Here is a 16364-nt window from a genome sequence, read left to right on the forward strand (position 1 = left end):
TTATGAGAATAATGACCATTAGGGAACCAAGAGATTTCTGATGAAGGAGGCATTTTTTGTACCATGGAACACCGGACAATATCTGTCCACATTATCTATGTTAATACAATCCCTTTGTAAAGCATAAATGCAAACAAATCTAATCCATTTATGCAATTTTCTGACCTTAAAACCATACCAAGCATCCTGAGGCAGAAGAAGGAACATAATGGGAAGTGTTTGTTAAGGCCTTACAGATCAAAATCTTTAACACCACTTAAACTTAACATGACAAAAGTGAAAGCAACAGGTGAAGACCGTCTTGTAAGCAACTCCAAATCAATGGAAGCCCTTCAAAACATATGTACTACCCCACACAAAAAGTGTTTCCCAAAAAAATAAATAAAATATATATATATATATAGTGAAGTTCAGCATTAAAAAAACTTGAGGTGATGATGTTGCTTTCTACCTATCTAGTTCTTGTTTACAAAGAGGACAACAAGATATAATTTGAAGCCATTAATCCACACACTTGAGGTGGAAGACATGGGAACATGGCAACTACCTCAATTCTTCCCTATCCTTGTAATTGGCTAGGCAAATGCAGCATTCCTATCATTCCCACCACAAACACAAAGAAAACACAACAATCTCACCAGCACTTCATCCTTCAACATGCCAATATTTTCTTTTGACTTAGAATCTACTAAATTTGTTCTGTTCTATGAAAGATATTAGCTTATCTGTAAGTGTGAGTTGAAATAAGACTTACTAGATCATCATTTGCAAGATCGAGATTGCAGTAAGTATCAGTGCAAGCCTCTAACTTAGTGTCGACTTCTTTGTACCTCCAACTAGGAAGCTGGGAAATTTGATTGTCGGATGCTCCTCTATCAGTTGACCCCGTGTTCATGTTGTATCTGACAAGGCTGCTAATCAGTGGCACACAACAACATACCAGCAAAAATAGTAGGAATGGAAATGAGTAGCAGATTGTATTTCAAGCCAGTAGGGAGATACAGAGCATGTGCAGTTTTGGGGCTCAATGAAAGGGCCCAAATCGAGAGTTGAATACCCAAACATTACCCATCACAAACCATATTGCAAAGAACAATTCTAGTGAAGTTCAACATTTGTTCATTAGATGTGAGATCCTATATCCATTGTAGCAATCGATTAAAAGGCTTCGAAAAGCTCTTGAGTTGTCAAAACTCTCTGTACCACTTCAACTAAATTTATAGAAACTTGTTTGTGTATGAAAAAAATTAAAAGCAAGCAATTCATATGTTTTTATCTTGTTATCATTTAAATATAGCTGCCAATATGATTAAAACTCTAAGGTGGACTAGTACAAAATATAGTGACCACCAACCATTATCGAATTGATTTGAAGTTATTTGTTATAACCTGAGGCTTTTAATCATATCACTAAGGGTTCATCACTACTAAATTGTTTGCATAATTCCTCAATAAGTCCACCCAAAGAACAAAATCAAAGACTTATCCTCAATAACAATTGCAAGATGTTTTATAACTAGCTCACAAATCTTTGTAATGATCCCAACAGACGAGCTGTCACTATTAGTATAACGCATGGAAACCGATAATTTTGTTTAAGAGAAAAATATAAATGAATCATAGAAGGTGGAGGGGCGAACTGTATGTAAAGCTAGCATACCTGGATTCTTCACTACCCCTCTGTTGTTCCACATCAGAAAGGCAGAAACCATCTCCATGATTGAGATGATGCCGGTAGCGGCCGTTGAGTAGCAGTAGACTAAGAACACACGAGCCAATATTATAACCAACAATCCATATTCTCATTGGCCAAACAGGCTTCTCCTTCTTGGAAATGGCTATAGTAAATGTTGTGATGCTTATTTGAACCACCAAAGCTATAAACTCCATCAACATCCAAGTGCTTGAATTGAAAGGATTAGAGCCAAGATCGGATCTTGATCCATTCTGGTAGTGGAATACTCTTCTTAAGAAAGAGAACCACTTGTCAAGGACGAAGAAGGTAGAGCACGAGTAAGCTTGTGTTGATTGCCCATAACAATACGATCTTCTCCTGCTGGAGGATTTGATGAAAATGAAATCTCACTTCTTGATTTGCACAAGGAGTATGGTGGAAAGAAGTGCTGGGTATTCATTTTGGATGATTTTTGTTGGACTAAAAACCAAGCTCCAAACTCTTCCAAACAATAAACTACCGTTAACCCTCTACCCACTATATCATCGCAAACAATCGATATATATAGAATATCAACGTAAGGAAACTTCAAAATCACAAAGATGATATTGTTGATCCCGAAAAAAGTGGTTTTGGCTAATTCATAATGTCACGCAATCCATGAGATTTCACAATAAAAAGGTTTATTATGTGCTTTTGGCAAAGATTCAACCTTATTTGATCATGATAATCTTGATTAATGTGAAAAAAAGGTTTATTCTGTACTTTTTCTTCAAAAATTAAAAGGAACCAAAAAGATTAACCCCACTAATGAAATTCATATACTTTTAATTGTCCATGAAGTTTGTAATTATTAACATATATAAAAGTTGTGGAAGTTTTAGCTATCCATTATTAATGATCATGGTTGTAACTACTGATCAACTCATCTTTTTACTGGTGCAATTAGATCTAAGCTGCTCATGATGTATTGGAGATGAATGGATCATTAACATTTAAATGATTAATTATTAAATATGTATGTATGTATGTATGTAGTAAAGTAGGTAACTCCAATCATATATATATATATATATATTATATATGTATGTCATGTTGTAACCAATCTGTTTTATATAGAATCTAACCGTTCTAATTTAACAGATCTGTTTAAAATAGTCTCTTCATATTTCTCCTTTAATTTTCACTGGATACCTGAAAACTCTTCAAAAAAATCTCCAGTATTACTCTAGTATCCTGATTCTCACCAACTCTCTTGTCATAAAACCAGATGATTAGAAATTTCCCTCAAGTCGTTCCTAATTTATAAGACAAGAAAGAATTCTCAGCAATTAAATCTGGTTCACCTGTTCCTAAATACCCTGCAATCAAATCTAGTTCACATGTTCATATATATATATATATATATATATGAGTTTGTTTCCAACACTGCAGATATATATCCATTCTTCCATTGTAATGCTACTTATAAATCTTCTTCTTCTTCTTCCTCTTCCTCTTGTCTTTTTAATTAACTTCAATGCCTTTTTAATTTCCCCCTTTTATTATTCCATGTGCAGTTGAATTAGAAACAGTTTTTTTGGCAAGAAGTTTTGTTCTCAACCACATTATAATCTAGCTACTTCAATAGCATTTTCTATGTATATATGCAGAAATTAAACCGGCAATTCATGCAGAACATCCTCAACTACCTGGTGAAAGACAATAAATGCATGCGTTGACTCAATCGATCTTCTCATGCATGCATGTATGCCACCAATATTGTCGGTACCCACAATTCTAGATCATAATATATATAATCAATATATATAATATTTCAACGTCAACATCAAAGACATTAATTTCTATAGCTAACTCCAGCCATTTAGATATATATGACTGAATAATCAATAATTAACAAATGGAAAGAAAAATAGGTCATTAATTCATGATGAGCCTCAAACCCACCCAAAAAATTTAGTTATCTAATTACTAGGTAGGTTATATAGCATATATATATATATATATATGTGTGTGTGTTTTTTCAATTAATTTTCATCCTTTAATGTTTATGAGAATTAAGGTACGTACGTAAGTCTGGTTTTAAAATTAAAATAACTAATTATGGTTTTAAAATTAAAATAACTAATTAATTAAGAAGACTAGTATGATACATATCATTTTCATGAAATTATAAATTAGTATAAAGCTGAAGTTCACTATAAAAACGAGTACATATTGAAATATTATTGTAAAAACTAAAATGATCAGTCTGAGAAAAATTAATATTGGAGAAATATTAAGAAGAAGAGGAGGGAGAGGAAGAGAGAGGAAGTAAATGCATGAAGAGGGAATTTGGAGATCAAACTAAAGGCCCTTGGAGGCAAAGGGCGAAGGTTCAAATTAAGGCTAAAAAGGCAATGATTACTAGAGTGAGATGGGAACCACTTCATTAAGCTCAACAATAGTTGAGGCTGTTGCCAACTTGCCATGTGATTCTAGATCGATCACCTTTAATTATATGTGACATGATCAATTTATATATATATATATATATATATATATATATATATATAGAAAGAGCACCAGCCCTTCCAGGTAAAATATATAGAAGATATTTTCATGGTGGGGGCAAGCATGCACTGCATTAAATATGGCTGACATGATCATCTTAATTACTTTGTTGTTATTGGGATCCTCAAACTATGATATTTTTGTAATCATGCAGTGCATTAGTTGCTATATACTCTGATTGACTAGTCCTTGTAATCATAAGAAATTTATAAGCAGAAATAAATAAAAAGAGAGAGAGAGATCAGAGAGGAGTAAACTTTATTCTATCTTTCCCCGGAATTCCTGGCTATACATTCATATTATATGTATTGCAGACGAGAAGATATAGAGACTAAATTAGATAACATGTCCAAATTCTGGAAAATTTTCGTGTCTACTTCACTCGCATGATCTCCTGAAAAAAGGGATTCCCGGAGTACGTAGTGTAAAAAGAAGCGTTATGTAGACACCAAATGTCTACATGGATGTATGCAAGCTGAGTAGCAAATTTCATTAGTAAGATAAACTATAAGAGAGATATATAGAAGAGAAGTTCAAAGTACAGACTTCATCATTATATATAGTTGGGTGGATAGTATTATTATTTTCTTGTTTTATAATTGAAATGATTCTCATAACAAGTAGGGACGGATTGTAAAATTGACTTTTAAGTTGCAATACTTTTGAACTTTAGAGTTTTTATTGGGCATAAAACCGACCTAATTAATTGGGAGAGACTCAAAGTACTGCAAGCTACTTTTATTTATGCAATAACAAGACCTCACAGATGGAGAGGAGTGGTTAGCTAGATAGCTAGCTATGCATGCCTTGATGGGATTGACACCGGCCAATTTGCAATACTTTAGGACATTAATTTGGGCCAACTTCTATCATCACAAAAATATAAATGCAAGTTGGTTGAGAAAGCATTAGGTGGAAGATAATCTTCAATTGCAATATTAATAAACTTGCAGTAAACTTTTGTCGTGAACACCAAAATTAGTCTGAACTTTTTTGAGAAATTGTGATGAACTCTTTGATCTAAGTCTGGTAGTGGTTGAGCATGCAGGTGATAAATATCGCAGCAGTTTCATTGTCAAACAAAGGGCCATGTGCTGAAACTAAAAGCCACATTTAATGACTTTTCTTTTCTCTCTCTCTTTTGGAGCTTAAGTACAGAGATAAGAATTTCATCTACATGGACTCTATATGAAATGCAGTCATTCGGTTCTATGGACTCAAGGGTAAGTACTTTAAAATAAAATGCAATCATTTGGTTCTATGAACACGATATTATACCTAGGAAACCGAGCGGCAATTAGAGAGAGAGATAGAGAGATCGGTGGAATCTAAAATAGTGAAAGAGAAACTCACTAGCATCGGCGAATGGACGAGACGGCAATCTGAAACAATCGTGCGAAGCCTCGAGCCAGAGAGAAGACTTAGCGCCAGTGTCAACAGCTGCATCAACAGAGTTTTTTGCAGCATAGTCCTTTCGTCAGCAGAATCCTCCAATAACTCAAACTCTTAACAAACTCATTCCATCAGTAGAGTCCTATTACAGTTAAAACTCTGACCAAATTATTTATGATGAGGATTTCAACTTGATGAATACTTCTGATTAATTTTGGACTTGGAGACATTTGGAGAGTGGTCCGAGTACTTGAGTGTGAGAGAATTTTCTAGTGCTCTCTCTCTTTCTCTCTCTTCGAGTGTGTTCGTGCTCCATATTGGAGATTGACTGATCGAGCTTAGCTACTGGAGTTCTAGTAGAGAAGTCAATATTTGAAGATCGTCAGAGGTTCTAACTGCTATTGTAGAAGAGGCCGCAAGCAAGTCTTTTATCGGGTCAAGTAAGAGAGTTAATTAGCAAAGATTTTGTAATTAAGATTTACTTGTACATAATTTTCAAATGAATAAAATTGATTTTTTTTTCTTTTAGTTTGGCTGCCATGTAGAGTTTACCTTTGAATAGTTCTTCAAAGGATTTCCCTTTGTAACCAAGTTTGGTGTTACACAATTTATTTGTTTTATGTTTTTTATTGATAATCTAATTATGGCATTATTGGCAACTAACTAATTTGTTGATTGAATTGGTAGAACCTTGTATTACAATACATGCATGCGTACTTGGATAATTTCATAGCCTATAAAATATTATTCAATAAAGTTTGATAAATAAGTTAGATTATTATTAAGTTTAAAAAGAGTTCTCATTTAATTAATTGTGTTTTTTATATGGATTCAGATTCTCTTATAATATCGGATAATTTTAAATGTTATGAAATCCACTTTATGTATTTATCTCTCATTTGGAACCCTAAGATTTGGATTAAAAAACCTAAAGAATCCAAATCTTAGATGGACAGTAGGATATAATGTTGGAATTGTTGGTATTGCCTCATTATAAGTCAACAAAATCTTGTTAAGAGGGTTCGCCTAATTAAAAGGATAGATTAATACATGATGTGCACTCAAGGTTTAATTGGTCATGTTAGTTGCATTGAAGTACTTCATGATACGGTTGAGGCAAGCATGCAGCTGGTTAATTGAATACTCACCGCATGAATGCACAAAAGTGGGCAAGAAATATGGGCATTAACGTCCGCTTGCATGCAGCCATGCATGCATACGATTCCAAGATGATCATATGGTGGGAGTTGTTGAGCCGTTTGGTTCTTCTCGAAGCAATGCATTATGCATGAATGCATGTTGCAAGGCTAGCTTTTCTTGTAGAAATACATGATAATGATGTACCACCATTAATTTACCATCCGAAAATATTAATTAAACTATTCATCTAGCTCCCAGTCTGGAAACTCAAGTATATTCAGATGGCCGAATTTCAAAACCGGGCCAGAACCTTGATAAAAAACGATTTTTAAAAACTCAGAATCCGGGTTCCGGTTTGTACCCGATTTTTTATAATCAAAACTTACATGTTAGAATATTTTTCATAAAAAAAATGTTGATGCAACATTTAAAATCTATTTATTTAATCTTGTAAAATAAAATTATTTATAAAATAATATTATACTGTTTATATGAAAAGCACGTATTACCTTACAAACAACATATAACTGGAAAGAGATGACCCTGCAGTCACAGTAGTTGGGTCAGGCTGAAACCAGATCGATAGATGCAGTATATGATTAAAACCAATTAATGGAAAATAAGATGGACCTCATGTACGTAACCGAATTGTTTACACATGTATTCGTCGGCCGAGTTAAATCATAGAAGTATACATTCGAATCCTCACTTCCAGCAACTACATGTTACAACAAAATCACAATATCAGCAAGAATCAACAGAGATTTTTCTTTTCATTTGATGGCAGGGAATTAGCATGTACTGCACAGTTGTAATGGGGGATTTTTGCCTTCTGGTACTTCGATGGCGGTGAGAACGGGATAATGCTCCCGTGCGAGAGTCATACTAACGGAGTAAATACATCCCTGCACATATTGTTCCAATAACAATGGCAAAAGAACATGCATGTGAGCTCATCAGATCGTAAAAATATAAGAAACCGAGAGTGAGAGAGGGATCAGATTTCGGATTTAAAACCCGGTGTCCGGATTGAGTTTATCCAGATTTTTTTATGTGAGTACTAGCTCGGGTTTGTTCCGGATTGAAACTTGTAACCAGAATTCGATTATCTGGATTTCGGATCGAGCCAAAAAAAAACTCAATCGGATGAATAGACCTATTCAAAAATGTCCAAACCAACCTCAAATAATTTTGTACTTCCAAGTTAATTTTTTGTTAATTTCTATAAGATAGATTGGAGATGAAATTTATTATGTATTAGTTATTATATTCACTCTTATATTTTACGTTTATAATTTTTTTTATAAGATATAGAATATTTTTTGTATTATATAAAGTGCTTTTCATAAAGTATAGAGTTTGAAATGTTGGATAATAATTTATAAGAAAAAATTTTCTAACAGGAGATTCCGAGTGATTCGAATCGCATGGTCCTCCATGTCACAACGTCCAAATCCCTGCAGGCACGTGATCGTCGGCATACAAGTACCATTGAGAACATATCGATTGCCGTGATGCCTGCTCGTCTGAGTATATATTTATTATCATTTAATATCATATTGATGTTTCGTGAAAAAGACAGAATATTTATTATAAGAAAATAATGATTTGTAAGTTACCCATATTCTTTTTTGGGTAGTGATAGGTTACTTCCTATCTATTATAAGCGTAAGTACACGGGTTATTTTGACGGTGTAATCTACAGTTCCCCCGAATGGCTTATAAAATAATTAAAGACGTTAGAGCAAATGCTCATGAAGCATATCCCGAAGATCAGTAGCTAATTAAGGTATGTATGATTGGATTTTTTTTTTTTTTTTTTAAGGAAACATAGAACATTTGTTGGATCATCAACAGCTAGAGTTAAACATGGATGAACCTTTTGATAAATTTATAGACTTGCATGGTTGAATCTCATCATGTTGATATGCATGCGCATGCCTCTTGTTTTCCATTTTCTGGATTTATTTCATCTGCTTGTACAAATATTTACTTAGTTTTTCCTGATTCCTTTACCTTCAAGCACTTACAGTTCCACGATGATCTTGATTGTTCTTCAGTGCTCAGAAGCTGAAGCATAAATTAAGAGAGAAGACATGGATATAAAACTCAATTGCTTCAGTACCTTTCAATCCCTAGTTTCACATGCTCTTCCACCTATGAGTGCTCAGAGATCTCCCAAGTTTTCTATGACTTCTACCCTACACTCCAGATCTAGGTGAGTCCTTCTTGCGAAGAGCGAGAAGTGATATTCATCATCATCTTAATTGTTATCTTTTATCATCATCTAATAAATTAGTAGTTTCAAATTATTAAAAAGTTATTTATCACTCTTTATTTTTCTTTTAATATTTTGATGCTATATAAGGAAAGGGAAAAGTAACGATAGATATAGGAAGTATGCAAATTCTGCATTATCTATTTGAAAACTAATGACATCTATTATTAAAAATTGATTTTTTCTTGGGAGTTTATAATTTATCTATTTTTTTTAAAAGAAATATGCGATTCTTGCATAATATAGGATTGCAAGTATCATTTCTTTATAGTCATAAGATGATAATGATGCATAACATACTTAAGAAATTATCTAATTATTTTCAACATGAACTTGAATTTTCTCTATCATGCATGGCTTCATTCTAGGCAGGGCAAAGATTCTCCAAGCTCTCCTAGCCAAGCAAATCATGTTATCTTAGCTCGCACCATGCCACCGGAAAAGATCGAAATATTCAAGTCCATGGAAGGATGGGCTAGAAATAACATCGTAACTCTCCTAAAACCTGTGAACAAATCTTGGCAACCACAAGACTTTTTGCCAGATCCTACCTCAGAAGGATTTTTGGAGCAAATCATTGAATTGAGGAAACGAACAAAGGACATTCCGGACGAGTACTTGATTGTCTTAGCCGGCGATATGATCACAGAAGAAGCCCTTCCAACTTACCATGCAAAAATCAATGGCACAGAAATTTATCACGATGTAACAGGCGTAGACAACACACCTTGGGCAATATGGGCAAGGGGATGGACTGCTGAAGAAAATAGGCATGGTGATCTGTTGAACAAGTATCTCTTCCTTTCCGGACGAGTGGACATGAGACAGATCGAGAAGACAACACAATATCTGCTTGGGTCAGGAATGGTACTGATCAGACATGCAACATAACATGATTTTTAACATACTTTTTTAGCTTTCAATATTTTAGTTGTCTATATCGTCCATATATGTCTCTTAAAAAGGAGTTGTACTCCATAAACTATTAATGTTTATAATCTTGTATAGGATGCCGGTCTAGGGGAAAATCCCTACCTTTTAACCATCTACACATCGTTCCAAGAAAGAGCAACATTTATCTCCCATGGTAACACAGCCAAGCTTGCCTTGAAGCATGGGGACTCAATACTTGCCCAGATATGTGGCACAATTGCCTCAGACGAGAAGCGCCATGAAATTGCTTATACCAAAATAGTTGAGAAACTTTTCGAGCTTGACCCAGATGAAACAGTTGTGGCCTTTGCCGACATGATGAGGAGGAAAATATCAATGCCAGCCCGCTTAATGTATGATGGTGAACACGACAACCTATTTTCTCACTTTGCTAATGTTGCCTCTCGGATTGGAGTCTACACAGCAAGAGACTATAGAGAAATTCTACAACATTTGGTTGCTAAATGGAATGTAGAGAAGCTAAGTGGATTGTCGAGTGAAGGACGAGAAGCCCAAGACTTCGTCTGTGGATTAGCTCAAAGAATGCAAAGGGTTGAGGAGAGAGCTCTGGCACTGGCTGAGAAAGCACCCTCCATTCCTTTCACCTGGATTGCTTCTAGGCAGATGTAAGAGCCTAGGGGCCTAAAGCTGCCACCGTCTGTGCTGTCTTTTTTTTTTTTTTTTTTTTCTTTCTTTCTTTCTTTTTTAATATTTATCTTGTTACCTAAAAAAAAAAAAAAAAAAAAAAGGAAACTGATAGAGATGAAAGGGAGTCTTTGTTTTTTCCTTTATTTTTTAATATTTATTTTGCTCCTTTAAAATAAAAGAAAAATGATAGAGATAAAAGGGATCAAAAGGGAAACTGATGTGGCGATTTTTTTTTTCCTTCTACTTTAGAAGAAACTGATGTGGTGATTTTAAAATTTAAATATTACATATAAAATTTTACTATTTAAGTGATTGAATAATTCTTTTTGAAGATTTTTACACTATGTATACTATTCACGTGACATAATTTTATTTGTAATATTTTAAAATTTAAATTTTACAAATTAAATTATATCATGTGATTAGTGTATGATATAAATAGTGTCTAGATTGACTAAAGATTAAAATTATTTGTACAATTTATTTGTACAGTAGTGGAAGATTTGAACATAATTATACTATTTAGAGATAAAACCTTCTGTAAATTAGCTCGGCAAATTACTCTTTACATTAATAATAAGTGGAACTCACAATGAAAAAATGTTAAAAAATATATTATTTATCAGTAGAACCACTTTTTTACCAATCCAAAGGGTCTACGTGAACGCATGTTACTTTTTGGAGTTTGTTTATCCATTTCGTCTTCCACTTTTTCCTCTGCATGATCCCAAAGTTTGAGCCTTCCCGAACCAAAATATTCTTTTCTTAATCCGAAGGAGTCTTTCGTTGACGTTTAGCTTGTTTTCTCGTTAATTTTGAACACTGGCGATTTATTTATTTTTTTGTTTTCCTTTTACTCTAGAAGAAACCGCTGCACCCCTCGAAACAGAGACAAAAAGGTACAATGCTCTGTGGCTTCGGCCATGGCTAGGGAAGAACAGAAAAAGCAAACCAGTTTGATCAACACCATCGAGAGAAAAGAATAGAGTGACAGCCACGAACGTCAACTCCAAACTTTTTACGTGTCCCGGCAATTATCAAGTCATGTTGGATGCAAAAGGGACCTAATTCTTTGACAGATTCATAAATCCTATCAACAGAGATTCAGAGAAAATCAAAACCACCCCAAGAAGAGAGAAAAATGCTCCACAATTGGTGATTTAACAAGAGAGGAATTACGAAATGAAAACAGCTTTAACATTTCAATGATTTTGGAAATAATCTCTTAAGAAATGCAGGGCCATAACACGACTAGGAAGGATATTAAATGTGTAAAAATTTGAGAATGTATAAAAATGCAATGCCATAACATGACTGGAAAGGATAAAGGAGTAAAGGACCCTAACATTATGAGTGTGTAAAAATCTGATGCGTAAAAATGCTATTTTTTTCAATATTTTCTCTTTTTCTTTTTCTTCCTCCCGACACCATAATCAAGATAAGTATGTGAAGGAAGGACTTCAACTCTCTCTCTACATCGGCAATATTTTCACTGTTTAGCTATCGAGAAAGCTTGCAATGTGTTCACTAATTTGTATTTTTTTCTACTCTCGTTTAGATTTATGATTTTAGGTTTTATTTGAGGAAATTATTTCTCATTTTTTCTTGCATTGCCATTAATTTCTCTGTATTATTTTGGCTGTCTTGAGTGTTTGGCTGCCGAGAAGGTGATGATGCATTATCTCTGTTTTTTTTAATTACTTTATTTCTCTCATTGCGAAACTAACCGTTTTTCTTGATGGATCCATTCATTTAGGCTTGAGATTGTGGATTTTTGTGAATGATCTGCGTTGAATTTTTGGTTGTATTTACTGTTTTGCTGTCGAGAAAGTGATGATCAATTTCACAGATTTTTTTTTTTAAAAATTGTTTCTCTCATTGCTGTCTAACCAATTTTGTTGATCGATTGTTTATGGTTTGCAATTGTGACTTTTTGAGGATACTCTGCGATGGGTTTCTGTCTGTGTATGTGGTTGGCTATGTTGATTGTTTGGCTACTAAAAATTTAATGATGCTATCAGGGATTTATTTTTTTTAATTTGTTTTTCTTATTGCTATCCAATAGTTTTTTTTAGGAAGATTTGGTGGAGTTTGTGATTATTAAATTTGTGAAGTTTTTGATTTTGAGGAAAATTAAGTGAAGTTTGTGGTTATAAAATTTATGAGAATCTTAATTTTGATGAGAATTTGGTAGAATTTGTGATCATAAAATTTATGAATTATTAATTTTAAAAAGAATTTAATAGAATTTATAGTTATAGAATGCGATTTATAATCATTTGTGGTTATCCATCCTAATCCGAGTGATTCGAATCGCATGGTTCTACATGTCACAACGTCCAAATCCTTGCAGGCACATGATCGTCGGCACAAGTACAATGGATAAAATATCGATTGCCGTGTTGTCTACTCGTCTGAGCATATATTTATTATCATTTAATATCATATTGACGTTTGGGTGGAAAAACAGAGAATATTTATTATAAAAAATTAATGATTTGTAAGTTACCCATATACTTTTTTGAGTAGTGATATAATTATTATCTATTTATTATTTATTTATTTTTTATAATGTATTTATTTTTTATTATTTTATTTTAAATATTTTTTTAACATCTTTAATTATTAAAAAAATTAAAAAAATATATAATTTTATTTATTTTTTATTATTTTATTTTAAATATTTTTTTAACATCTTTAATTATTAAAAAAATTAAAAATATATATAATTTTATTAATAATCACTATAATAATCATTACAAAAAATTAAAAATTAAATAAAAAAATAATAAATAAATAGTAAAAGAGTAGTAATTCTAACAATTTTTTTTTTTTTTTTTTTTAGAAAGGTGAAGAAAAATTCTAATAATTAAGCTAGCCTAATGTAGTACACTAGTACGAACATTGAGTAGGTTTCGTTTGATTCTTAAATATATCTTAACTTATCTTAATAATTTTTTTAAATTTTAATATAAAATATAATAAATAATTTAAACTTTTTAAATTTTATAATAATAATAATATTAAAAATAAAATATTTAATAATATTTTATCATTTCAACTCAACTCAAACGGTTGATCCTAAGCGTACGTGTGCGGGTTATTTTGATGGTGTAATCTACAGTTCCCCCGACTGGCTTATAAAATAAGTCAAGACGTTAGAGCAAATGCTCATGAAGCATATCCCGAAGATCAGTAGTTAATTAAGGTATGTATGATTGGATTTTTTTTTTTTTTTTTTTTTAAGGAAACATAGAACATTTGTTGGATCATCAACAGCTAGAGTTAAACAAGGATGACCTTTTGATAAATGTATAGACTTGCATGGTTGAATCTCATCATGTTGATATGCATGCGCATGCCTCTTGTTTTCCATTTTCTGGATTTATTTCATCTGCCTGTAGAAATATTTACTTAATTTTTCCTGATTCCTTTACATTCAAGCACTTACAGTTCCATGATGATCTTCATTAATATTCTTCAGTGCTCAGAAGCTGAAGCTAGCATAAATTAAGAGAGAAGACATGGATGTACAACTCAATTGCTTCACCTTTCAATCCCTAGTTTTACATGCTCTTCAACCTATGAGTGCTCAGAGATCTCCCAAGTTTTCTATGACTTCTACCCTACACCCCAGATCTAGGTGAGTTCTTCTTGCGAAGTATTGTTGGCGAGAAGCGATATTCATAGTCCTCTAAATTGTTATCTTTTATCATCATCTAATAAAGTAGTATCAAATTATTAAAAAAATTATTTATCATTCTTTAATTTTCTTTTAATAATTTGATACTATATAAGGGAAGGATACTGTTAGATATAGTTCTAAAAAATATGTAAATCTCATACAATCTATTTGAAAACTAATGACATCCACTATTAAAAATTGATTTTTTCTTACGAGTCTATAATTTTTTCACATTTTTCAAAGGGAGTGTTTGAGGCAGCTTGCATATTATAGCATAGCAAGTATCATTTCTTTATAATGATAAGATGATAATGATTAACTGATGCATGACATGCATACCTAAGAAATTTTATATCCAACTATATTCAACATGAACTTGAATTTTCTCTATCATGCATGGCTTCATGCTAGGCGGGACAAAGATTCTCCAAGCTCTCCTAGCCAAGCAAGTGTTATCTTAGCCCGCACCATGCCACCGGAAAAGATTGAAATATTCAAGTCCATGGAAGGATGGGCAAGAAATAACATCGTAACTCTCCTAAAACCTCTGAACAAATCTTGGCAACCACAAGACTTTTTACCAGATCCTACCTCAGATGGATTTTTAGAGCAAATCAATGAATTGAGGAAACGAACAAAGGACCTTCCAGACGAGTACTTTATTGTCTTAGTCGGCGATATGATCACAGAAGAAGCCCTTCCAACTTACCAAGCAAAAATCAATGGCACAAAAATTTTTCACGATGCAACAGGCGTAGACAACACACCTTGGGCAATATGGGCAAAGGGATGGACTGCTGAAGAAAATAGGCATGGTGATCTTTTGAACAAGTACCTCTTCCTTTCCGGACGAGTGGACATGAGACAGATCGAGAAGACAACACAATATCTGCTTAGGTCGGGAATGGTACTGATCAGACAAGCAACATAACATGATTTTGAACGTACTTTTTGAGATTTAATTTTAGTTGTCTATATCGTCTATATATTTCTCTCAAAAAAGAGTTCTAATCCATAAACTGTTAATGTTAAACTGTTAATGTTTATAATCTCGTATAGGATGTTGATCTAGGGAAAAATCCTTACCTTTCAACCATCTACACATCATTCCAAGAAAGAGCAACATTTATCTCCCATGGTAATACAGCCAAGCTTGCCATGAAGCATGGGGACCCAATACTTGCCCAGATATGTGGCACAATTGCCTCAGACGAGAAGCGCCACGAAATTGCTTATACCAAAATAGCTGAGAAACTTTTTGAGCTTGATCCAGATGAAACAGTTGTAGCCTTTGCCAACATGATGAGGAGGAAAATATCAATGCCAGCCTGCTAATGTATGATGGTGAACATGACGATCTATTTTTTCACTTTGCTAATGTTGCCTCTCGGATTGGAGTCTACACAGCAAGAGACTACAGAGAAATCCTCCAACATTTGGTTTCAAAATGGAATGTGGAGAAACTAAGTGGACTATCGAGTGAAGGATGAGAAGCCCAGGACTTTGTCTGTGGATTAGCTCAAAGAATGCAAAGGGTTGAGGAGAGGGCTCTGGCACTGGCCGAGAAAGTACCCTCCATTCCTTTCACCTGGATTGCTGCAAGAAAGATGTAAGAGCCGAGGGACCTAAAGCTGCCACCTTGTGTGCTATCTTTGTTTTTTCCCCCCTTTCTTTTTTAATATTTATCAGCTTGTTCCTTTAAAAAAAATGGTGGTCTTATGCAAACTCATATGTTAAAATAAAAGGCTTTGATTCGATCCATCACTATTCATAACAAGTAAATCCACACATTATTAATCTGAATTTTATAGTCCAATTACATTGGACTTATCATATTAACATTTATTAGCCCAATACCAAAGAATCATTCAAAATAGAATAAAAACTCATTCGAATAATAAATAAATTATTTGTTAATTTAAGAATAATTAATTGAAAATACATTTAAAAATTCTCAAATTGGTATCACAGTGTGTAGAGGATACCTAGTAAAGTACTTACATGATATAATTTGATTTAAAAGATAAATTTTAAAATTTAAATCTTACATATAAAATTTT

General features: G+C 33.2%; 2 pseudogenes; one reads left to right on the forward strand and one right to left on the reverse strand.

The window, feature by feature from the left end:
* Positions 1 to 447: 447 nt before the first annotated feature.
* Positions 448 to 2284, reverse strand: LOC121240968 (annotated as a pseudogene).
* A 6548-nt stretch (positions 2285 to 8832) lies between these two features.
* LOC121240966 lies at positions 8833 to 15932 on the forward strand (annotated as a pseudogene).
* The last annotated feature ends 432 nt before the right edge of the window (positions 15933 to 16364 follow it).

Source organism: Juglans microcarpa x Juglans regia, chromosome 7S (genome assembly GCF_004785595.1).
Source record: "Juglans microcarpa x Juglans regia isolate MS1-56 chromosome 7S, Jm3101_v1.0, whole genome shotgun sequence".
In the NCBI taxonomy this organism is placed as follows: Eukaryota; Viridiplantae; Streptophyta; class Magnoliopsida; order Fagales; family Juglandaceae; genus Juglans; species Juglans microcarpa x Juglans regia.